This window comes from Oncorhynchus mykiss, chromosome 20 (genome assembly GCF_013265735.2).
Source record: "Oncorhynchus mykiss isolate Arlee chromosome 20, USDA_OmykA_1.1, whole genome shotgun sequence".
NCBI classification, from domain to species: domain Eukaryota; kingdom Metazoa; phylum Chordata; class Actinopteri; order Salmoniformes; family Salmonidae; genus Oncorhynchus; species Oncorhynchus mykiss.
The window spans coordinates 17,439,201-17,461,436 of NC_048584.1; the positions used below are offsets into that span (position 1 = coordinate 17,439,201).

Sequence of the window (22,236 nt, forward strand, 5' to 3'; positions counted from 1 at the left end):
TTGGCGTAAAAGCAACACAGCTGAACACACCATCCCCACTGTCAAACATGGTGGTGGCAGCATCATGGTTTGGGCCTGCTTTTCTTCAGTAGGGACAGGGAAGATGGTTAAAATTGATGGGAAGATGGATGGAGCCAAATACAGGACCATTCTGGAAGAACCTGATGGAGTCTGCAAAAGACCTGAGACTGGGACGGAGATTTTGTCTTCCAACAAGACAATGATCCAAAACATAAAGCAAAATCTACAATGGAATGGTTCAAAAATAAACATATCCAGGTGTTAGAATGGCCAAGTCAAAGTCCAGACCTGAATCCAATCGAGAATCTGTGGAAAGAACTGAAAACTGCTGTTCACAAATGCTCTCCATCCAACCTCACTGAGCTCGAGCTGTTTTGCAAGGAGGAATGGGAAAACATTTCAGTCTCTCGATGTGCAAAACTGATAGAGACATACCCCAAGCGACTTACAGCTGTAATCGCAGCAAAAGGTGGCGCTACAAAATATTAACTTAAGGGGGCTGAATAATTTTGCACGCCCAATTTTTCAGTTTTTGATTTGTTAAAAAAGTTTGAAATATCCAATAAATGTCGTTCCAATTCATGATTGTGTCCCACTTGTTGTTGATTCTTCACAAAAAATACAGTTTTATATCTTTATGTTTGAAGCCTGAAATGTGGCAAAAGGTCGCAAAGTTCAAGGGGGCCGAATACTTTCGCAAGGCACTGTATATAGGGAAGGTATTCAGGGAAGTGATGGAGGCCAGGTGAGTCTGTCGCACAGGTGCGCGTAACGATGTGGACAAGTGTGCGCCATAACGAGCAACCTGGTGACCTAGAGGCAGGGGGGGAAGCACACGTGACATTGTTTTTTATAAATGGTAGAATTTTCTTCCACGTAGACAGAGTTTTGTGTAGATCGTTAAAAAAAAGATAATCAAATCAATTGTATTCCCACTTTGTAACAGCAAAATGTGGAAAAGGTCAAGGGGTGTGAATTGTTTCTCTAGGCACTGTAGATGTGCCACATCATTTTTCATCCCATCAAGGTGTGCCACGGTTCCAAAAAGATTGGGATTAATTGGCCATAAAATTTGATCTGATCTTCATCTAGGTCACAACAATAGACAAACAGTCCGCTTAAACTAATAACACAAACAATTATATATTTTCATGTTTTTATTAAACACACTGTGTAAACATTCACAATGTAGGGAGGAAAAAGTATGTGAACCCTTGGATTTAATAACTGGTTTACCCACCAGCAAACCACTCAACCAAATGTTTTCTGTAGTTGCGGATCAGACCTGCACAATGGTCAGGAGGAATTTTGGACCATTCCTCTTTACAAAACTGTTTCAGTTCAGCAATATTCTTGGGATGTCTGCTGTGAACTTCTCTCGAGGTCATGCCACAGCATCTCAAATCGGGTTGAGGTCAGGACTCTGACTGGGCCACTCCAGAAGGTGTATTTTCTTCTGTTGAAGCCATTTTGTTGTTGATTTTACTTGTCTTTTGGGTCGTTGTCCTGTTGCGTTACCCAACTTCTGTTGAGCTTCAATTGGCCAACAGATAGCCTAACATTCTCCTGCAAAATGTCATGATAAACTTGGGAATTCATTTTTCCATCGATGATAGCAAGCTGTCCAGGCCCTGAGGCAGCCACAAACCATGATGCTCCCTCCACCACACTTTACAGTTGGGATGAGGTTTCGATTTGTGTGCTGTGCCTTGTTTAGTGTGCTGTGGAACATCCAGGTACACTTTTGCAAACTTCAGAAATGATTTTTTTGGACAGCAGTGGCTTCTTCCGTGGTGTCCTCCCAGTAACACCATTCTTGTTTAGTGTTTTATGTGTCATAGACTCGTCAACAAAGATGTTAGCATGTTCTAGAGACTTCTGTTAGTCTTTAGTTGACACTCTAGGATTCTTCTTAACCGCATTGAGCATTCAGCGCTGTGCTCTTGCAGTGATCTTTGCAGGACGGCCACTCCTAAGGAGAGTAACAACAGTGCTGAACTTTCTCCATTTATAGACAATTTGTCTTACCGTGGACTTATGAACATCAAGGCTTTTAGAGACACTTTTGTAACCCTTTCCAGCTTTATGCAAGTCAACCATTCTTAATCTTAGGTCTTCTGAGATCTCTTTTGTTCGAGGCATGGTTCTCACATCAGGCAATGCTTCTTGTGGATAGCAAAATCACATTTTGTGAGTGTTTTTTTAATAGGGCAAGGCAGCTCTAACCAACATATCCAATGTCGCCTCATTGATTGGACTCGAGGTTAGCGGACTCCTGACTCCAATTAGCTTTTGGAAAAGTCATTAGTCATTGGGGCGGCAGGGTAGCCTTGTGGTTAGAGCGGTGGACTAGTAACCGGAAGGTTGCAAGTTCAAATCCCCGAGCTGACAAGGTACTGTTGGAGGAGCTGTTGTTCTTCCCCTGAATTTGTTCTTAACTGACTTGCCTAGTTGAATAAAGGTAAAATATATAATATGCCTAGGGGTTCACCTATTTATACATGACGTCAGGGCTCTGCACTTCGCAGCGCTGTATGGGTTTTGAATGACAGCCATATTTCCCGATGTCATTATCAATAAATGCAGCAAAAAGAGCAGCAAATGTAAAATTCACATAAAATCAACAGTGTTATGTTTGGATTCAGTCTTGTGTCAGGTAAACTTGTCCTTCAGTCTAATAATTTCCCCATAATGCTGAAACTGTTCGCTTTCAATTGCTACCATGGCTATATGCTTTTCATATTTATTCTGTAAGAAACATTTCAATTTAATATAAGCCAATTCACAATTCACAAGTGTTAAGGTTTAACAACCTCAGCAGAACTCTTGCTTAGCATTGTAGGGAGTCCATCGTCATGTCAATCGCATGCTGTAGCGACGGTTACCCTACTAGCCATCAGCCAAACACATTGTTAATGCGCACAGACCAATTGTTTTGTCTCGAAGAACAGAAAGTACAGCACAGTCTTTCAAAACATGTTTCAAGAACTTCAAACCCACAAAGGAAGTAAAGATGGTCTTCACGTACCATCAAAATGTAGATATTATTTGAACCATTAGAGTGGGAATAGAAAACACCATGTAGTGTGTCTATGCTTTCCACTGACTAATGGTCCATCATTCACATCTGACAACTCGTCGTAAAATAAAATTGGTTTAATCTATTCACTCTCACTATAAGCATACATTCAACACAGTATAACTGCCCACTACGGGGGCTATAATGCAATAGAGGTCAGTTGACCATCGGTCAGAACATTCTCGTTTGTATGACCTCATGTTATAACTCGCCAGCACAGTCAATGACTTGATAAAGACTTTGATTTGGTTGGTCAGTTTCTTTATAATCCATATCTCACATTTTATATTGTTTTGCATTAAAAAATAGACACTAGATTGTTTGAAAACTATAACAATGTTTTGGCATTGACCAGGACCATCAACACTGAATTGTGGGAAATAAGTACTTACATTAGGGACAACTATCTATACTAGTAACCCAGAATTTTTTCAAAAATCTTAGAACACTGGAGTAAGAGCAAGATAAAAGGCCAATATTTTCATACTTTGGATAGATAGATGGTTCCGATGTTTATTTGAGAAAATATTGTAAGCTTTACATTAGAGGGTTCTGAGACACCTGGGTGCAGAGTGATGTGTTCAGAGAGGATTGTGGCACTGAGAGATTAGAAGGGAAGAGACAGTCAGGGAGAAAGAGAGACCTGAGAAACATGGCCTCCGATTCTGAGGGAGAGAGAGGACTATCAGAGGAAGTGAAGAGAGAAATATTTAGAGGAGATAGAGAAGACTGATTGAGAAAGAGAGAGGAACCACCTTGAGATATGGCTGTCATTTGGTAGTCCATAGTATGACCCCCATGTGTGTAAAGTGCATGTCCTGGAGGAAGTCAATTCTGTCTCGTCTTTTTTTACACTTCTGGTGTGGGTCTCAGCTCTGGGCTGTGTGGGTCTCTGAGACATGGGGGGTTATGGAAGTTCAATAGTCCTCCACCCAACCGTTCTCCTGGATAAAGGCGTCGATGACCTCCTTCATGGCCAGGTTGGGGATCAGCTGGTCCTGGGTCAGAGGACTCCGGGTGACTGGGTCAAAATGGCCCCCTCTCTACAGAGGATGGAGGAAAACTTTTATGATTGTTTGAGATATTGGTGTTGCTGTGAGATGGTATCTTTCATTATGATTTTAATCATGATTTACATTGGACAGTATTACCTCTGTGGATGAGTGGTTGCAACTGCAGGTGTATTTATAGAAATATGAATGGATGGTACTTCAGCAGTAATTGATTGGTGGTGTGGATGAATAGAACATAGACAAGCTGTTCTATCCTCTCACCTATGAACGGGTGACAGTTTACCTATACTCCTGTTGAGTAGAGGTCTATGTGTATGACTATGAAAGGATGGTATACTGTACCTGTAGGTGCTCCTCAATGTCTTTGCGGTCGTAGGTGATCCCACTGGGGGTGATGCAGGGCTCCCTCATCAACTCAAAGCTTATCTTTCCACACAGGTAGTCAGGGATCTCCCGCTTCTGTGGGGTTCAGATAAACGTATGTAAATCTAAATACTTCCCCCTAGACACCATCTCAGATCTGGGTCATGTTCTTTATGGTACCAAACGGAAGAAAACTGACTGAAACGGGGACGGACTATCTGAACTTGTCCAATAAGAAACTAGTGATGGGGGCGGGGGGGAAATCGATAGTTCGATATAGCAATGTTATTTTGGACGATATTAAAAATGTTAAATATATTTTTATTTTGCTAGGTAGCATCTGTACCTGCGCCAAAACTCTTGTTATTTTTCCTCCTATAGCTTGTTCTCCAGCTTCTTTTTAAATAATGAGCCAACATGTTTTCAGCACTTATTTCCACAACTGATCAAAACTAAATTTCTTATGCTCTCTGCAGCAGACATATAGTGAGCAATATGTTTGGAACATCAAATCGCAATATCGAATCATAATAGGTTAAACACATTTGAATTCAATCACTTTGACAGCATCCCTTTTCATAGGTTTGTCCATGGAATAAGTGTTCAGAAAGTGACTTTTTGGACCTAAATGCCAAAATATGCAGAAAATAGGGAGGTGCTCAAAATTGTTGCACTCATTTTGCATACTCCACCATACGATGAAACACACTGGAAAATATATACATTTGATATCATGTAAAAGCTTACAAACATGGTTGTCAAACTAATTTATAAATGTATTGAAAACAATTATAGTGAATAACCTTCAACATCTATTCTAAAAATGTGTAAATATATTTGCATAGTTTAAACTAGAGGTCGACCGATTAATCGGAATGGCTGATTAATTAGGGCCGATTTCAAGTTTTCATAATCGGAAACCGATTTGGCCCATTTTATGTATTTATTTTACACCTTTATTTAACTAGGCAAGTCAGTTAAGAACACATTCTTACTTTCAATGACGTCCTAGATGGTGGGTTAATTAACTGCCTTGTTCAGGGGCAGAACGACAGATCCAATCTTGCAACCTTACGGTTAACTAGTCCAACACTAACCACCTGCCTTACATTGCACTCCATGAGGAGCCTGCCTGTTATGCGAATGAAGTAAGAAGCCAAGATAAGTTTAATGCTAGCTCGCAATTTATCTAATAAAAAACAATCAATCATAATCTCTAGTTAACTACACATGGTTGATGATATTACTAGTTTATCTAGCGTGTCCTGCGTTGCATATAATCGATGAGGTGCGCATTCACGAAAAAGGACTGTCGTTGCTCCAATGTGTAGCTAACCATAAACATCAATGCCTTTCTTAAAATCAATAAACAAGCATATTTTTAAACCTGCATATTTAGTTAATATTGCCTGCTAACATTAATTTATTTTATCTAGGGAAATTGTGTCACTTCTCTTGCAACAGAGTCAAGGTATATGCAGCAGTTTGGGCCGCCTGGCTCGTTGCGAACTAATTTGCCAGAATTTGATGTAATTATGACATAACATTGAAGGTTGTGCAATGTAACAGGAATATTTAGACTTATGGATGCCACTCGTTAGACAAAATACGGAATGGTTCCGTATTTCACTGAAAGAATAAACGTTTTGTTTTCAAAATGATAGTTTCCGGATTTGACCCTAATGACCAAAGGCTCGTATTTCTGTGTTATTATGTTATAATTAAGTCTATGATTTGATATTTGATAGAGCAGTCTGAGCGGTGGTAGGCAGCAGCAGGCTCGTAAGCATTCATTAAACAGCACTTTCGTGCATTTTGCCAGCAGCTCTTCGCAATGCTTCAAGCATTGAGCTGTTTATGACTTCAAGCCAATCAACTCCCGAGATTAGGCTGGTGTAACCGATGTGAAATGGCTAGCTAGTTAGCGGGGTGCGCGCTAATAGCGTTTCAATCGGTGACGTCACTCGCTTTGAGACTTGGAGTAGTTCTTCCCCTTGCTCTGCAAGGGCCGCGGCTGGGCGATGGGTGGCGATACTTCGATGGTGGCTGTTGTCGATGTGTTCCTGGTTCGAGCTCAAATAGGGGCGAGGAGAGGGATGGAAGCTATACTGTTACACTGGCAATACTAAAGTGCCTATAAGAACATCCAATAGTCAAAGGTTTATGAAATACAAATGGTACAGAGAGAAATAGTCCTATAATTCCTATAATAACTACAAACTAAATCTTCTTACCTGGGAATATTGAAGACTCATGTTAAAAGGAACCACCAGCTTACATATGTTATCATGGTCTGAGCAAGGAACTGAAACATTAGCTTTTTTACATGGCACATATTGCACTTTTACTTTCTTCTCCAACACTTTGTTTTTGCATTATTTAAACCAAATTGAACATGTTTCCTTATTTGAGACTAAATTGATTTTATTGATGTATTATATTAAGTTAAAATAGAATTGTTCATTCAGTATTGTTGTAATTGTCATTATTACAAATAAATAAAACAAAATCGTCCGATTAATCGATATCGACTTTTTTTGGTCCTCAATAATCGGTATCGGTGTTGAAAAATCATAATCGGTCGACCTCTAGTTTAAACACTATTTTACCTCATCTGAGGTTTTGGTGTCAACTTCGACCACCATCTCTTGAATGTTTTGGCATTCAAATCCAAAAAGTCACTGTGAGAACAATGGAAAAACATTAGGAACACCTGTTCTTTCCATTACATAACTGACCAGGTGAAAGCTATGATCCCTTATTGATGTTACCTGTTAAATCCACTTCAATCAGTGTAGATGAAAGGGAGGAGACAGGTTAAAGAAGAATTTTAAGCCTTGAGACATGGATTGTGTGTGCGCCATTCAGAAGGTGAATGGGCAAATCAAAATATTTAACTGCCTTTGAACAGGGTATAGTAGTAGGTGCCAGGCACACCGGTTTGAGGGCGTCAAGAATAGTAAAACACTGCTGGGGTTCACATGCTCAACAGTTTCCCATGTGTATCAAGAATAGTCCACCACCGAAAGGACATCCAGGCAACTTGATACAACTGTGGGACGCTTGACACATTTTAGCGTCCATGCCCTGACAAAGGTATTTATTTAACCTTTATGTAACTAGGCAAGTCAGTTAAAAACAAATTCTTATTTACAATGAGGACCTACCAAAAGTCCTCCTGTGGGGATGAGGGCAGGGAAACAACACAACACTACATAGAGGCCTAAAGACAACACAGCATGGCAGCAACATGTGACAACACAGCATGGTAGCAACAACACGGTAGCAACACAACATGGCAACAGCACAAGATTGTACTAACACAACATGGTATCGACGCAAAAAAATGGTACAGAACATTATTGGGGACAGAGAAAAAGCACAAAGTGCAAGAAGATGGAAAGAACAATACATCACACAAAGCAGCCATAAGTGTCAGTAAATGGAGAATCTAGGTTATTTTGAGGGCAAAAATATATTTTATATTTGAGATTCTTGAAAGCCTATGCCTTGATGCCAGCTTTGCACACTCTTGGCATTCTCTCAACCAGCTTCATGAGGTAGTCACCTGGAATGCATTTCAATTTCTTTCCTTAATGCATTTGAGCCAAATCAGTTGTGCTGTGACAAGGTAGGGGTGCTATACAGAAGATAGCCCTATTTGGTAAAATACCAAGTCCATATTATAGCAAGAACAGCTCAAATAAGCAAAGAGAAAACGACAGTCAATGATTACTTTAAAAAAAATCTTATTGATCGGTGTCCCATCTACGGGACAGTTGTTGCCCAATATGCATAATGTGACTAAAATGTTGTATAAAATCCCAGAACCACACGGGGACCTAGTGAATGACCTGCTGGGACCAAAGTAACAAAGCCTTCCATCAGTAACACACTACGCCGCCAAGGACTCAAATCCTGCAGTGCCAGATGTGTCCCCCTGCTTAAGCCAGTACATGTCCAGGCCCGTCTGAAGTTTGCTAGAGAGCATTTGGATGATCCAGAAGAAGATTGGGAGAATGTCATATGGTTCGATGAAACCAACATATAACTTTTTGGTAAAAACTCAACTCGTCGTGTTTGGAGGACAAAGAATGCTGAGTTGCATCCAAAGAACACTATACCTACTGTGAAGCATGGTGGTGGAAACATCATGCTTTGGGGCTGTTTTTCTGCAAAGGGACCAGGACGACTGATCCGTGTAAAGGAAAGAATGAATGGGGCCACGTATCGTGAGGGTTTGAGTGAAAACCTCCTTCCATCAGCAAGGGCATTGAATATGAAACGTGGCTGGGTCTTTCAGCATGACAATGATCCCCAACACACCGCCCGGGCAACGAAGGAGTAGCTTCGTAAGAAGCATTTCAAGGTCCTGGAGTGGCCTAGCCAGTCTCCAGATCTCAACCCCAAAGAAAATCTTTGGAGGGAGTTGAAAGTCTGTGTTGCCCAGCAACAGCCCCAAAACATCACTGCTCTAGAGGAGATCTGCATGGAGGAATGGGCCAAAATACCAGCAACAGTGTGTGAAAACCTTGTGAAGACTTACAGAAAACGTTTGACCTCTGTCATTGCCAACAAAGGGAATATAACAAAGTATTGAGATAAACTTCTGTTATTGACCAAATACTTATTTTCCACCATAATTTGCAAATAAATTCATTAAAAATCCTACAATGTGATTTTCTGGATTTTTTTCCCTCATTTTGTCTGTCATAGTTGAAGTGTACCTATGATGAAAATTACAGGCCTCTCTCATCTTAAGTGGGAGAACTTGCACAATTGGTGGCTGACTAAATACTTTTTTGCCCAACTGTATATAGCCTCATTATTGTTATTTTATTGTTACTTTAGTTTATTTAGTAAATGTGGGTACAATGACGTATTCAATCAATGCACCCACACTGCTCGCGCACACCAATGAGCATCTGCATAGCCAGGCGCTAAAATAGAACTTGGTTCTATTTGTGATGCTTGACACGCTGCAAGTCTCACCTCTCCCATCCCCTCATTGGTTTTTAGGAGCATATACCCACGTGGGTGATTGAAAGATGAACTGAGGTCCACACTCGTCGGTAGTGCACCTTAATGTTAGTTGCCAACTGCCATATAAAGTCAAAAGAAGAAGCCTAAAGGAGGAGAGATTACTAGAAACTAACTGGGTTTACACTTTTACCTTGTGCATTTCAGGTATAATAACCCAATGTTTATATCCCAAATTGGCTAGCAACAGCAAGCTAGTTAAATTGCAATAAATGTTTAATGATTTTCGACCTGTCCCCCAAATTAATATAGTTGGTTTGTTTTGATATTTGAACCTGCGTGTCTGATCGCGTCTGGTGTGGGTGGACAAAAATCAACATTCGGTCTTGTCAGCATGTAACTCTTATTGAATTATTGATTAAGGGCTTGTTGTATCCAGCACATGACAAGTAGAGTTTGATTTGTGATCAATGGTGTTGTCCATTCATATATACAGTCATTTGCTGCAATGCAACACCAAAGAGTTTCTTAACCCAGAAGAGCGATATCGCAAGACCTCTGGGAAGGCTTGCGACACAGACTAAACAGAACAGGTAGGATTTTGAAAATTCAATGAGAAGTGAAAAATTCTTACTTAAAATGTTAATTTTCTCAATTTAAAGGCACAGCCTAGATTCAAACCAATGTCTAAAATAGTTTAACATGTTATTAGTCCAACCTCGCGAAAGTGACAAACTGACACATTATCATCTTCGTTAAAAATAACTTTATATCGAAGGAGTGCCTTTGATTTCACAGCCTGAACATGCGCAGTTCGGCCAGAGCACTATGCATAAGGTAGTACAAATGGATCATGTTACAGCATCAAAGGGAGCAAATTGGAAGCAGGAGATGGAGACAGATTGAAGGAATAAGGTAGAAAAAATATTGTTTATAATAATCATTAATTTACACTACTGTTATCATATATTTACTTAAAAATACAATAAAATGGATGTCTAAGAATGGTTATTTTATTCACGGTCTTCATCCATAATTATTGCTTACAATTACCATTCCAGCCCTATTGAACAAAAGAGAAAATGCACCGTCAAATTGTAATGCATTAATTAACCAGACATTCCTAAAATTTGCATCAACATCTCAACAGTTGTATTCTCACTAGGGCTGATCCCATTTAATCGACTGGTCGATTTGCTGTTGATCGACCAAGATTTTTTTTAGTCGAGCAGTAGCAAAAAAGTGTATGGCACACGAGACACCAGTCTGATTCACACCTATCTCAGTGGACTAATCCATTGCGGAGGCAGCGGGAAGGAACAGTGCAAAAAGGGGAGTTCGGCTAATATGCACAACGTCTCTCTCCAGAATGCACTCTCTCCCGCCAATTTGTGCACGTTCATTGTTTCATTGTGTGCCCTTTGATTGTTAGTGTCTATCAATTCCCCCATGACATATATCAACAGAAGAACATTTACCTTTAATTGCCATAATTACATCGTTCTCATTGTCGAAGTGGACACATTGTTTGCTACACCAGTGAGAAACAAATGTTGGATGATTTCATTACATTTACGAGTTGTCAATTTATTCATTGTCTTTTGTTTGGAGGGCTCCTGTCAATGATGAGTAAGGACATACCACACCTGATTACGCATAGAAGTAGCCCTAGGCTATAAATGTGCCAATTTGGTATCTTAACGCCACTGAGCTGTGGAGCTTCTCAAAGTAGTTTTCTTCACCTCAAAACAGCAAGTAAACGAAGTCTGAGAATGACACTAGTTCCTCAACATATTAGAAAAATCTTTCCAGCTCTCTACCTTTTGATAACCACTTGGCGTGAAAGGGAGAAGGAGGATGATCGAATAGAGTTTTTCCGCCTCTATTCAGGCTGTCTCATTTCATCAAACAGTGTGCTTAAAGAATCAGGCAAGCTCAATGAATATACAGTTGAAGTCAGAAATTTACATACACTTAAGTTAGTCATTAAAACTCATTTTTCAACCACTCCACAAATTTTTTGTTAACAAACTATAGTTTTGGCAAGTCGGTTAGGACATCTACTTTGTGCATGATGATGATTTTTCCAACAATTGTCTACAGACAGATTATTTCACTTATAATTCACTGTATCACAATTCCAGGGGTTCAGAAGTGTACATACACTAAATTGACTGTGCCTTTGAACAGCTTGGAAAATTCCAGAAAATGTCGTCATGGCTTTAGAAGCTTCTGATAGGCTAATTGACATAATTTGAGTCAATTGGAGGTGTACCTGTGGATGTATTTCAAGGTCTACCTTCAAACTCCTTGCCTCTTTGCTTGACATCATTAAAAATCAAAAATCAGCCACGACCTCATAAAAAAAATGTGTAGACCTCCACAAGTCTGGTTCATCGTTGGGAGCAATTTCAAAACGCCTGAAGGTACCACGTACATCTGTACAAACAATAGTACGCAAGTATAAACACCAGGGGGCCAACATACCACTCAGGAAGGAGATGCGTTCGGTCTCCTAGAGATGCACGTACTTGGTTAAAAAAGTGCAAATTAATCCCAGAACAACAGCAAAGGACCTTGTGAAGATGCTGGAGGAAACAGTTGCAAAAGTATCTATATCCACATAACTTGAAAGGTCGCTCAGCAAGGAAGAAGCCACTGCTCCAAAACCTCCATTAAAAAAAAGCCAGACTACTGTTTTCAACTGCACATGGGAACAAAGATCGTACTTTTGAGGAAATGTCCTCTGGTCTGATGAAACAAATATAGAACTGTTTGGCCATAATGACCATCGTTGTGTTTGGAGGAAAAACGGGAAGGCTTGCAAGCCGAAGAACACCATCCCAACCGTGAAGCACGGGGGTGGCAGCATTATGTTGTGGGGGTGCTTTGCTGCAGGAGGGACTGGTGCACTTCACAAAATAGGATGGCATCATGAAGAAGGATAATTATGTGGATATATTGAAGCAGCATCTCAAGACATTTGTCAGAAAGTTAAAGCTTGGTCGCAAATGGGTCTTCCAAAAGGACAATGACCACAAGCATACTTCCAAAGTTGTGGCAAAATGGCATAAGGACAACAAAGTCAAGGTATTGGAGTGGTCATCACAGAGCCCTGACCTCAATCCTATAGAAAATTTGTGGGCAGAACTGAAAAAGCGTGTGCGAGCAAAGAGGCCGACAAACCTGACTCAGTTACACCAGCTGTCAGGAGGAATGGGACAAAATTTACCCAACTTATTGTAGGAAGCTTGTGGAATGCTACCCGAAACATTTGACCCAAGTTAAACAATTTAAAGGTAATGCTACCAAATACTAATTGAGTGTATGTAAACTTCTGACCCACTGGGAATGTGATGAAAGAAAGAAAAGTTGAAATAAATCATTCTCTCTACTATTATTCTGACATTTCACATTCTTAAAATAAAGTGTTGATCCTAACTGACCTAAGACAGGAAATATTTACTAGGTATAAATGTAAAAAAAGTGAAACTGAGTTTCAATGTATTAGGCTAAGGTGTATGTAAACTTCAGACTTCAACTGTAATTGATTTTAAACCACCAGACAAGCTCAATGCATATAGTTGATTTTATTAAAACAGAGTTTCTATTTGGAAAAATACCCGTTTTTAAATTGAGCATTCATTGGTCGAAAGAACAGACTACTTCGGTCCACCAAGAGAGATCTTCTAATCTCAATTTTTTTTAAAGAAAAAAATATTTTAAAAATACATAAATTGTATCAGGGACAGCCCTAATTATCACACATGATTATTAATGTGTAGCAACTCATTGAATGTCATACAAGATGATTCTGGCAATGAAGGAATATCAGTGCAGACATTTTGCTCATACACTAGTATGATTATCTGCACAAAAGCCTAGCTCCCGGTCCCTCCCTCACCTCTCCTTCTCTGCTAGGATAAGTTTGGTGAGATATGCATGCAGCTTGTTCTCCTGGTTGATGCGCTTCTCCTCAATGCTATTCCAGCGCATCTTCTTAGCGACCCGCAGGGCACTCGGGATGTCGTCTCCAAAGTTCAGTCTCTGCTCCTTGGCCAGATTGTAAGCTGCCGACAGAAAAGGTCCAGACATGAATGTAGTCCATTGAAAACAGTAATAATGCCTCAGAGATGCCTAGTACTGGGTATAGTTAGAATGTTGACAGCATTATAAATTGCACTCGACCCAATACTGCACATCTACAGTGCATTCAGAAAGTATTCAGACCCCTTCACTTTTTTTTTATTTTTTAAAGGGAGCTAATTCTCCCTTTAAATATAACATGTACCTAAGGTCATTGGACAAAGGAGTAACGCTAGGCTAATTTTACTCCACTATTGGGCTAGCGTTAGCATCGTTGCATTGTAGCAGACGTTTGACTCAGTAAACCATATCAGCAAACCAATGGGGAAAGTCCACGGTCTTTGCCAACGCAACTAGCTAGCTAGCTACCTTGTTTTGTGTAGTGAGACAGGGACTGAGGGAGGGCGCAAAGTCAGCCATTAGCTAGTTAGCGTAGTTTTGACATACATTCCTTTCAGTGTGGTCATGGCCAGGTGATGTGCCCGATAATGACTGGTTTTAATGCGTCTCAAACATTGACTTCAGCATCTTAGTTGCACAACCATATGTTGATGCATAACTAGCTAGCCAGTGAAATGTGAGGGCTCAATGTATGAGTTGCAACAGCACCTCACCACACGCAGCAGCAACGCATCGACTGTTGCTGATGCTGCCTATCTTTCTTTTCTAGTTTGTGAGAAGACAAAGAACAGGGCCATTCTTTCACCTGACAGCTAGCCAGCCGGAGAGACTGGGAACAGGATAGGGAAACAGTGCGCAGCGGGCGCTGGAGAGCCACCAGAGAAGATGGCTAGCAGCCCAGAGAAGAGTTCCACAGCACAGGAGCTGAAGGAGCAGGGCAACCGACTGTTCCTCTGCCGCAAGTACCAGGAAGCTGCCACCTGCTACAGCAAAACCATAGTGAGTAGCAAGCTACTGCTCTTAAGGGGAATGATGATGTAAAATGTCTACACCTTTTCAGATGACTGAAAGTCTATATGATATGAGATATTGACACTGTCCTATTCACCTACTCTGAATAGATGTCAGAATAGAAGTAGCTTGGTCTGATGCACTCTTACAAAAATAGCTTGTGCAATATGTAGGCCTAATAACGTGCGTGGTTGCACCTGTGTGTGTGTGTATACATCTTGCCAACAGAACCGTAACCCCTCAGTGGCGGTGTACTACACCAACCGTACTCTGTGCCAAGTGAAGCTGCAAGCAGAACAACAAAGCCCTGGCGGACTGCAAGCACGCGCTGGAACTGGACCCCCATTCTGTCAAAGCCCACTTCTTCCTGTGCCAGTGTCACCTGGAGCTGGAGAACTACAACGAGGCCATCGGCAACCTGCAGAGAGGTCAGGACCAACCCTCAAGGCCAGTTTCCTAGACACAGATTAAGTTTGGGCCTGTATTCACTAAGGGTCCGATTTAGGAAATTACGCCTTTCCTATATATTTTTTAGTAGTTGGTATTCAGAGTAACCTTATGAAGGTGCGTAACAGGCTTTGTAGGCGTGGTTCACTAGCGCACGCCAAATTAGTGTAATTGAACTGCTAGAAACCTTCCCACTGGCTGGCCAACAGATGTTCTCGTGGAGTTTTTATTCAATAGGGTTTTCAGTACATTTGTCTTAATAAGTCATCCCTTTAAATACAGTACACCTTTTCACTTTGGTTTTTGTCAACAGACTCAATAGAATATATTGAGAGAACGGGTTCAGAATATTATGGATCAATGAAGGAAAGATATCTAAATATATGCATATTTGTCTCCGTTTCAACACCAGTTGGTAGATTTTAAAAAAAATACTCTGATCTTGTAGGTTATTTAGGGTTAGGAAAGTATTTACGAATCATAAAAAAATAGCTTGGAGAGCCTTTCGGCACGAAAGAAAGTAAACAGTGGTTTGATTCATTCTAAAAATTGCCACACTCACCTATTTAACCTGTGGTAATGTTGGAATATTTGTGTACATAGAGAATAGTGTACAATAGCTATACCCACATCTATTGCCTGCACCAACCATGGAACAGGGTGATGACACAGCCAAGTATGGTGCCATACATCGGGTTCAAACTGCTGTCATAATCAGTGTTCCGCTCCATAAACGATTTAATTAGCCTTTTATTTTTTTATGTTATCAATTGTTACTAATGATCCTTAGCAATAGCCACATGGCCGTGACGGCGTTTACAGAGGACGCAAATAAAGGTAAACCAAACTTAGGTTAGGTTATACCTACTGAAGGGAACTAATAGTAAATTGGCAGTTGAATAAGTGTTGTTATTATGCCTACTCACAGTCGATACTGATAGTGGTTAATATTTAACATGATAGAAATAGGAGACAAAGTCGGGGTAGCCTATAATTAAGACATTCAAGAGTGTCCATCCCTGCAAGTTAAAAGGCCGTACAATTGAAATTCTGCATAATGGCACGGCATTTCATAAACATAAGTTGATATGCTTTAGTTTTCTGCCATATGACTGGCACCTTTGTTTATAAGGTCAAATATATTTACAATTTACATTTAAACAATTTATATTTACAATTTTCTTATCCCAAAAAATATTACTAATTTACCTAGCTATTATCAAGCTGCAAATTATGGTGCTTGGACAATGGTGTTATTGCAATCGGAAAAAATAAAGTAGATGATTTTTCCACTTGGAGTCGATAGATTTGCTGGACCATATTCATGGTTTCCTCATGCGTGAAGGTGGTGGAATTAGAGAATTAAGGCATGGTCAGAATACGTCTTTTCATTAGACATCTCTGCCACACATTAATTTATTCAATCTCCTCCCAAAATGATTAGCAGGCGAATAGCATGCTATTCATGCTTAAATTCGTCACAATAGGCATGGAGAGAAGTGCATAGAAAGGGAATTGCGTTCCAAATACGCATGCTTAACTCGAGCCGGAATCAGGCACAGTGTCCCAGTGTGTAATGAATACAGTCTTGAACAGTCTTTTTATGCTTCCTTCATTAGGAAAGTTCAGACTTTTTCACTTTTTCAAAATTGTATTACTTTACAGCCTTATTCTAAAATGGATTAAAACAATTTAAACTCAATCTACACACATCCCCATAATGTCACACCTTTTTAAAATCTATATTTTTTTGTAAATATATCACATTTATTTAAGTGTTCAGACCCTTTACTCAGTACTTTGTTGTGAAGTACCTTTGGCAGTGATTACATCCTTCTTGGGTATGACACTACAAGCTTGGCACACCTGTATTTGGGGGACTTTATCCCATTCTTCTCTGCAGATCCTCTCAAGGTCTCAGGTTGGATGGGGTGCATTGCTGAACAGCTTTTTTCAGGTCTCTCCAGAGATGTTTGATCGAGTTCAAATCCGGGCTGGGCCACTCAAGGACATTGAGACTTGTCCCGAAGCCACCCCTGCGTTTTCTTGGCTGTGTGCGTAGGGTCGTTGTCCTGTTGGAAGGTGAACCTTTGCCCCAGTTTGAGGCCCGGAGCGCTCTGGAGTAGGTTTTCATCAAGGATCTCTCTGTACTTTGCTCCATTCATCTTTCTCTCGATCCTGACTAGTCTCCCAGTCCCTGCTGTTGAAAAACCTCTCCACAGAACTATGCTGCCATCACCATGCTTCACTGTAGGGATGATTTTGGCTAGGTGATGAGCAGTGCCTGGTTTCCTCCAGACATGACACTTGGCATTCAGGCCAAATAGTTCAATCTTGGTTTCATCAGCCCAGAAAATATTGTTTCTCATGTCTGAGAGGCCTTCAAGTTGTAGAACTACCTCAAGGATGATCAATGGAAACAGGATGCACCTCAGCTCAATTTCGAGTATCATAGCAAATGGTCTGAATACTTATGTAAATAAGGTATTTCTGTTTTTGCAAACATTTCTAAACCTGTTTTTGTTGTGTCATTATGGGGTGTTGTGTGTAGATTGAGGGGAAAAATGTATTAATATATTGTTAGAGTTACGCTGTAACATAACAATGTGGAAAAAGTGAAGGGGTCTGAATACTTTCTGAATGCACTGTAGATGTGCAGTATTGGGTCGAGTGCAATTTATAATGCTGTCAACATTCTAACTATACCCAGTACTAGGCATCTCTGAGGCAGTATTACTGTTTTCAATGGACTACATTCATGTCTGGACCTTTTCTGTCGGCAGCTTACAATCTGGCCAAGGAGCAGAGACTGAACTTTGGAGACGACATCCCGAGTGCCCTGCGGGTCGCTAAGAAGAAGCGCTGGAATAGCATTGAGGAGAAGCGCATCAACCAGGAGAACAAGCTGCATGCACACCAAACTTATCCTAGCAGAGAAGGAGAGGTGAGGGAGGGACCGGGAGCTAGGCTTTTGGGCAGATAATCATACTAGTGTATGAGCAAAATGTCTGCACTGATATTCCTAAATTTTGGCCCATTCCACCTGACAGCTGGTGTAACTGAGTCAGGTTTGTCGGCCTCTTTGCTCGCACACGCTTTTTCAGTTCTGCCCACAAATGTTCTATAGGATTGAGGTCAGGGCTCTGTGATGACAACTCCAATACCTTGACTTTGTTGTCCTTATGCCATTTTTCCACAACTTTTTCATTCCGAGAACCTTCTAGAGCCACGTACCTCACCACGCACTATCGACCTGAGGTCTAGAACAGGTTTCTAAAGTTTCGTAACTCTAGGTCTGACGGTTCTTTTTTAGCTCGAACAAAGCTAACTAATGAAGGCAGTGTATGTCTCTACGCACCCCAATGTGTCCCTCCTTCCAAGCTGTGCTTGTGTGTGATTTAGTTTTTCTTTGACATTTTATGGGAAAAATGACTGATTTACAGTTCATGGGGGTTGCCTAATCACACAAATGAAGTTTTGGAAAGATCTGACTTTTTTAACCCTTTGAAACAGCCCCTGTGACACCAATTATGGCACTTCCGGTTGGCACAGGAAGCTATAGGTAAACACATATCCTCATAGGGGTATGCCTTTACAGAATCCTGAGTTTTAAGTGTTTATGTTAAGAACTGACCGATTTACACAGGGTTGAATGCACTATTTATCACAAACTGCTGGTTGGGTATGGAAAAACACGTTTAGGGTGATTTTAACCACTTCCGGTTGCTTCAGGAAGCTTAGAATCGACACAGGTAGACCTCATAGTGTCCTGATGGACTGTCATTGAAGACAGGTTCATAAGGCATTCATAACCCACATAGGCTTCAGGTTGACTTTAGAGGAGCAGGCAATGTATTCCTATGGGGAGAGATGTCGTTGTAATCTGTGAGATCAAAAAAAAAACGGTTTTACTGTTAAGGGTTAAAGCCACACGGTCAAGGTTAGGCTTGCACAGATCGGGAGGACCTCAGGAGCGTACCTGAGGTCGAATTGTGCTTCTCACCCTAACGGTTCTCTCACTGTCACCCAAAAGCAAATGACATTTAGGGCCAGGCTTCATTTTGGGCCTACTTTTTTCACGGTCGCTGCACTCAGAGCGAGCTACGGTCAAGCAGGGCATCTCGTTGAACTCGGAACGGCCTAGAGAATATGGAAATGCCATTGCAGGCTCTGTGTGTCTTTAAGCACCGCACTTTGTCACTCCATCCTTGCTGTGTGTGTGTGTGTGTGTGTGAGAGAGCTTTTTTTTGACATCTGTTGGGAGAAATGACTGACTTACAGTTCATGGGGGTTGCCTAATCACACATATGAAGTTTTGAAAAGATCTGACATTTTTAACCCTTGGAAACAGCACCTATGACACCATTTTAAGACACTTCCGGTTTACACAGGAAGCTGAAAGTGAACACATGGGGTAGGCAATTATAGAATTTTGAGTTTTAAGTCTTTATGTTAAGAACTGACTTATTTACGGAGTGTTTAGTGAGTGTGTTATTTCAGAAAATCACAGAAATCTCGTAGAACTCCGAAGCACACTTTAAAAAGATTTGTATGAACACGCTGCAATTGGATCTGTAACTGTTTAAAAAAAAAAAAAAACTATTTTTGAACATCAACAATTTGACATTGTACGAATTCTCTTAAATGACGATAGATAAAGGCAGGTTCTTTTTTTATTGACACCGGAGGTTCCTTGACTTTGACGTGAAGCGGAAAAATTATTGCTCTATTTTCATTTTGGACCTTTAATCCCAGAAAAATGGCCATAACTCAAAAACCGTTGAGGTCTAGACGCCATCTTGTTCGGGGCCAACTGCCCATTATGCCAAACCTATGCTCACCAAGTTTCGTCTTCAAAGTCTTTTCCGTTTTGGAGATAAGGCCACACATCGTGTTTTGTACATTTGCAATATGATTCGCACTAGCGACTCCTGTGGCGGGACGGGTGCAGTGCATGCTAACCAGGTTGCCAGGTGCACACACGTGGCACCTCCGAAACATTGGTGCGGCTGGCTTCCAGGTTGGATGTGCGCTGTGTTTAAAAGCAGTGCGGCTTGGTTGGGTTGTGTTTCAGAGGACGCATGGCTTTCGACCTTCGTCTCTCCCGAGCCCGTATGGGAGTTGTAGCGATGAGACAAGATAGTAACTACTAACAATTGGATACCATGAAATTGGGGGAAAAAAGGGGGTAAAAAACAACAACATAACTTCCAAAAGTTTTCAACCACTTTTTGTGAACATGAGAATATTTCTACCATTAAACTACTACACGATTTTGTGTACTTTACTCAGAAAATATCCTTTTAGTCAGATTTCCAACATTGGTGATTAACATATAATATGACTTTTGAGGCAATTTCTACAGAAACACTACTAAAGGACAGAATGGAGGTATAACTTGTAGAATTTCAACCATGAGATCTTTTTCAATAATAATAGAAATAATTGTATGTATTTTACTCACAAAATATCATTTTAGTCAGTTATCCAACATTGGTGATTAACATTAGGCAATTTCTATCATAAAATTACAACACAACTGAAATGAAGTGCCATTTGGAGAATTTCAACCTCGGAGATCTTTTATAATATTTGAGGAAATCAATTTTACGTATTTTAACAGGCAAAGCATAATTTCCAAAATATTTCAAACACTTTGGGAAATGCGTGCCTCTAGTGAAATTGCATGTTTGGATAGCGCGCCGAGGTGATCGTGCGGCAGAGTCGATTTCCGCGCTTATAAACGCAGGGTCGTTACAGTATTTTATCAGCAAAACATAATTTCCTAAATATTTCAAACACTTGATGTTAACATGATGTAATATGACCTTGAGGCAATTTCTACCATAAAACGAATAATGGTAAGGATTGGTTTTGGGGTATTGGTAACTTTTTTGTTATTGAATCTTACTTCGCGGTGCTCCGTCGTATATCCGACGTCAGCATGACAACAAACTAGCTAGCTCTTAGCTCTCTGTTATAGTATAGTTACAGTTCAATGGGAAAAGCAAATCAATTAAGACTTGAAATTGAAATATACTGGCACATCAATTGTCTGTATATGAAATTAATTTGAAAGGGTGAGGTTAAAGATGTTTGTTTTTGTGTGTAGTTCACCACTAATCGGTAGCTAGGTAACGTTAGTTTAATAACCAAAATTTGAGCTAGGCTAGCTGTTAGCTAACGCTTGACTTTATCATCATGAGATAACGTTACATTAGACATACATGTGGCTAAATCATTGGGTGAAGAGGCGTATTCTGGAGGGGGAGTTCTGTTAGGAGCCGTGACGTTCGTTCTGAACATTAAAAAAGCATCGCTAGCGATATGTTTTTGGAGGCGTAATGACCTTATCTTTCATATCCGTGATAACCCATTTTCAAAAAACTCAAATGTAAATTGATACACAGCTTTATAGGGCTGGGGTTCCCACACGGCCATATTTCCATCTCACAGCGCTTATTTACGGAAGACAGAGTGGACTACCTGAGCTAATTAGCAATCTGTTTCTCCGAATACGCCTGCTGTGTGAAGACAGACGCCACAAACGTGTTGTTGATGAAAAATACTGTTCTGTGTTAACCGGTTAAGACCGTGTACAGTAGGTGTGTATTTTTTGCATTAGTGAAATTATTTTGATGTGATATGAACCTAGAGGGATTTATTTCAAGAACCGTAACGTTACTGCAACTGAGAATCGATTCACGTTTAGATGGCTTCCAGAGCTAATTCTCCCTTTAAATATAACATGTACCTAAGGTCATTGGACAAAGGAGTAACGCTAGGCTAATTTTACTCCACTATTGGGCTAGCGTTAGCATCGTTGCATTGTAGCAGACGTTTGACTCAGTAAACCATATCAGCAAACCAATGGGGAAAGTCCACGGTCTTTGCCAACGCAACTAGCTAGCTAGCTACCTTGTTTTGTGTAGTGACACAGGGACTGAGGGAGGGCGCAACGTCAGCCATTAGCTAGTTAGCGTAGTTTTGACATACAGTCCTTTCAGTGTGGTCATGGCCAGGTGATGTGCCCGATAATGACTGGTTTTAATGCGTCTCAAACATTGACTTCAGCATCTTAGTTGCACAACCATATGTTGATGCATAACTAGCTAGCCAGTGAAATGTGAGGGCTCAATGTATGAGTTGCAACAGCACCTCACCACACGCAGCAGCAACGCATCGACTGTTGCTGATGCTGCCTATCTTTCTTTTCTAGTTTGTGAGAAGACAAAGAACAGGGCCATTCTTTCACCTGACAGCTAGCCAGCCGGAGAGACTGGGAACAGGATAGGGAAACAGTGCGCAGCGGGCGCTGGAGAGCCACCAGAGAAG

General features: G+C 40.7%; 2 pseudogenes; one reads left to right on the plus strand and one right to left on the minus strand.

The window, feature by feature from the left end:
- Positions 1-3,587: 3,587 nt before the first annotated feature.
- On the minus strand, positions 3,588-13,521 carry LOC110498760 (annotated as a pseudogene).
- Positions 13,522-14,328: 807 nt separating this feature from the next.
- Positions 14,329-17,843, plus strand: LOC118941995 (annotated as a pseudogene).
- The last annotated feature ends 4,393 nt before the right edge of the window (positions 17,844-22,236 follow it).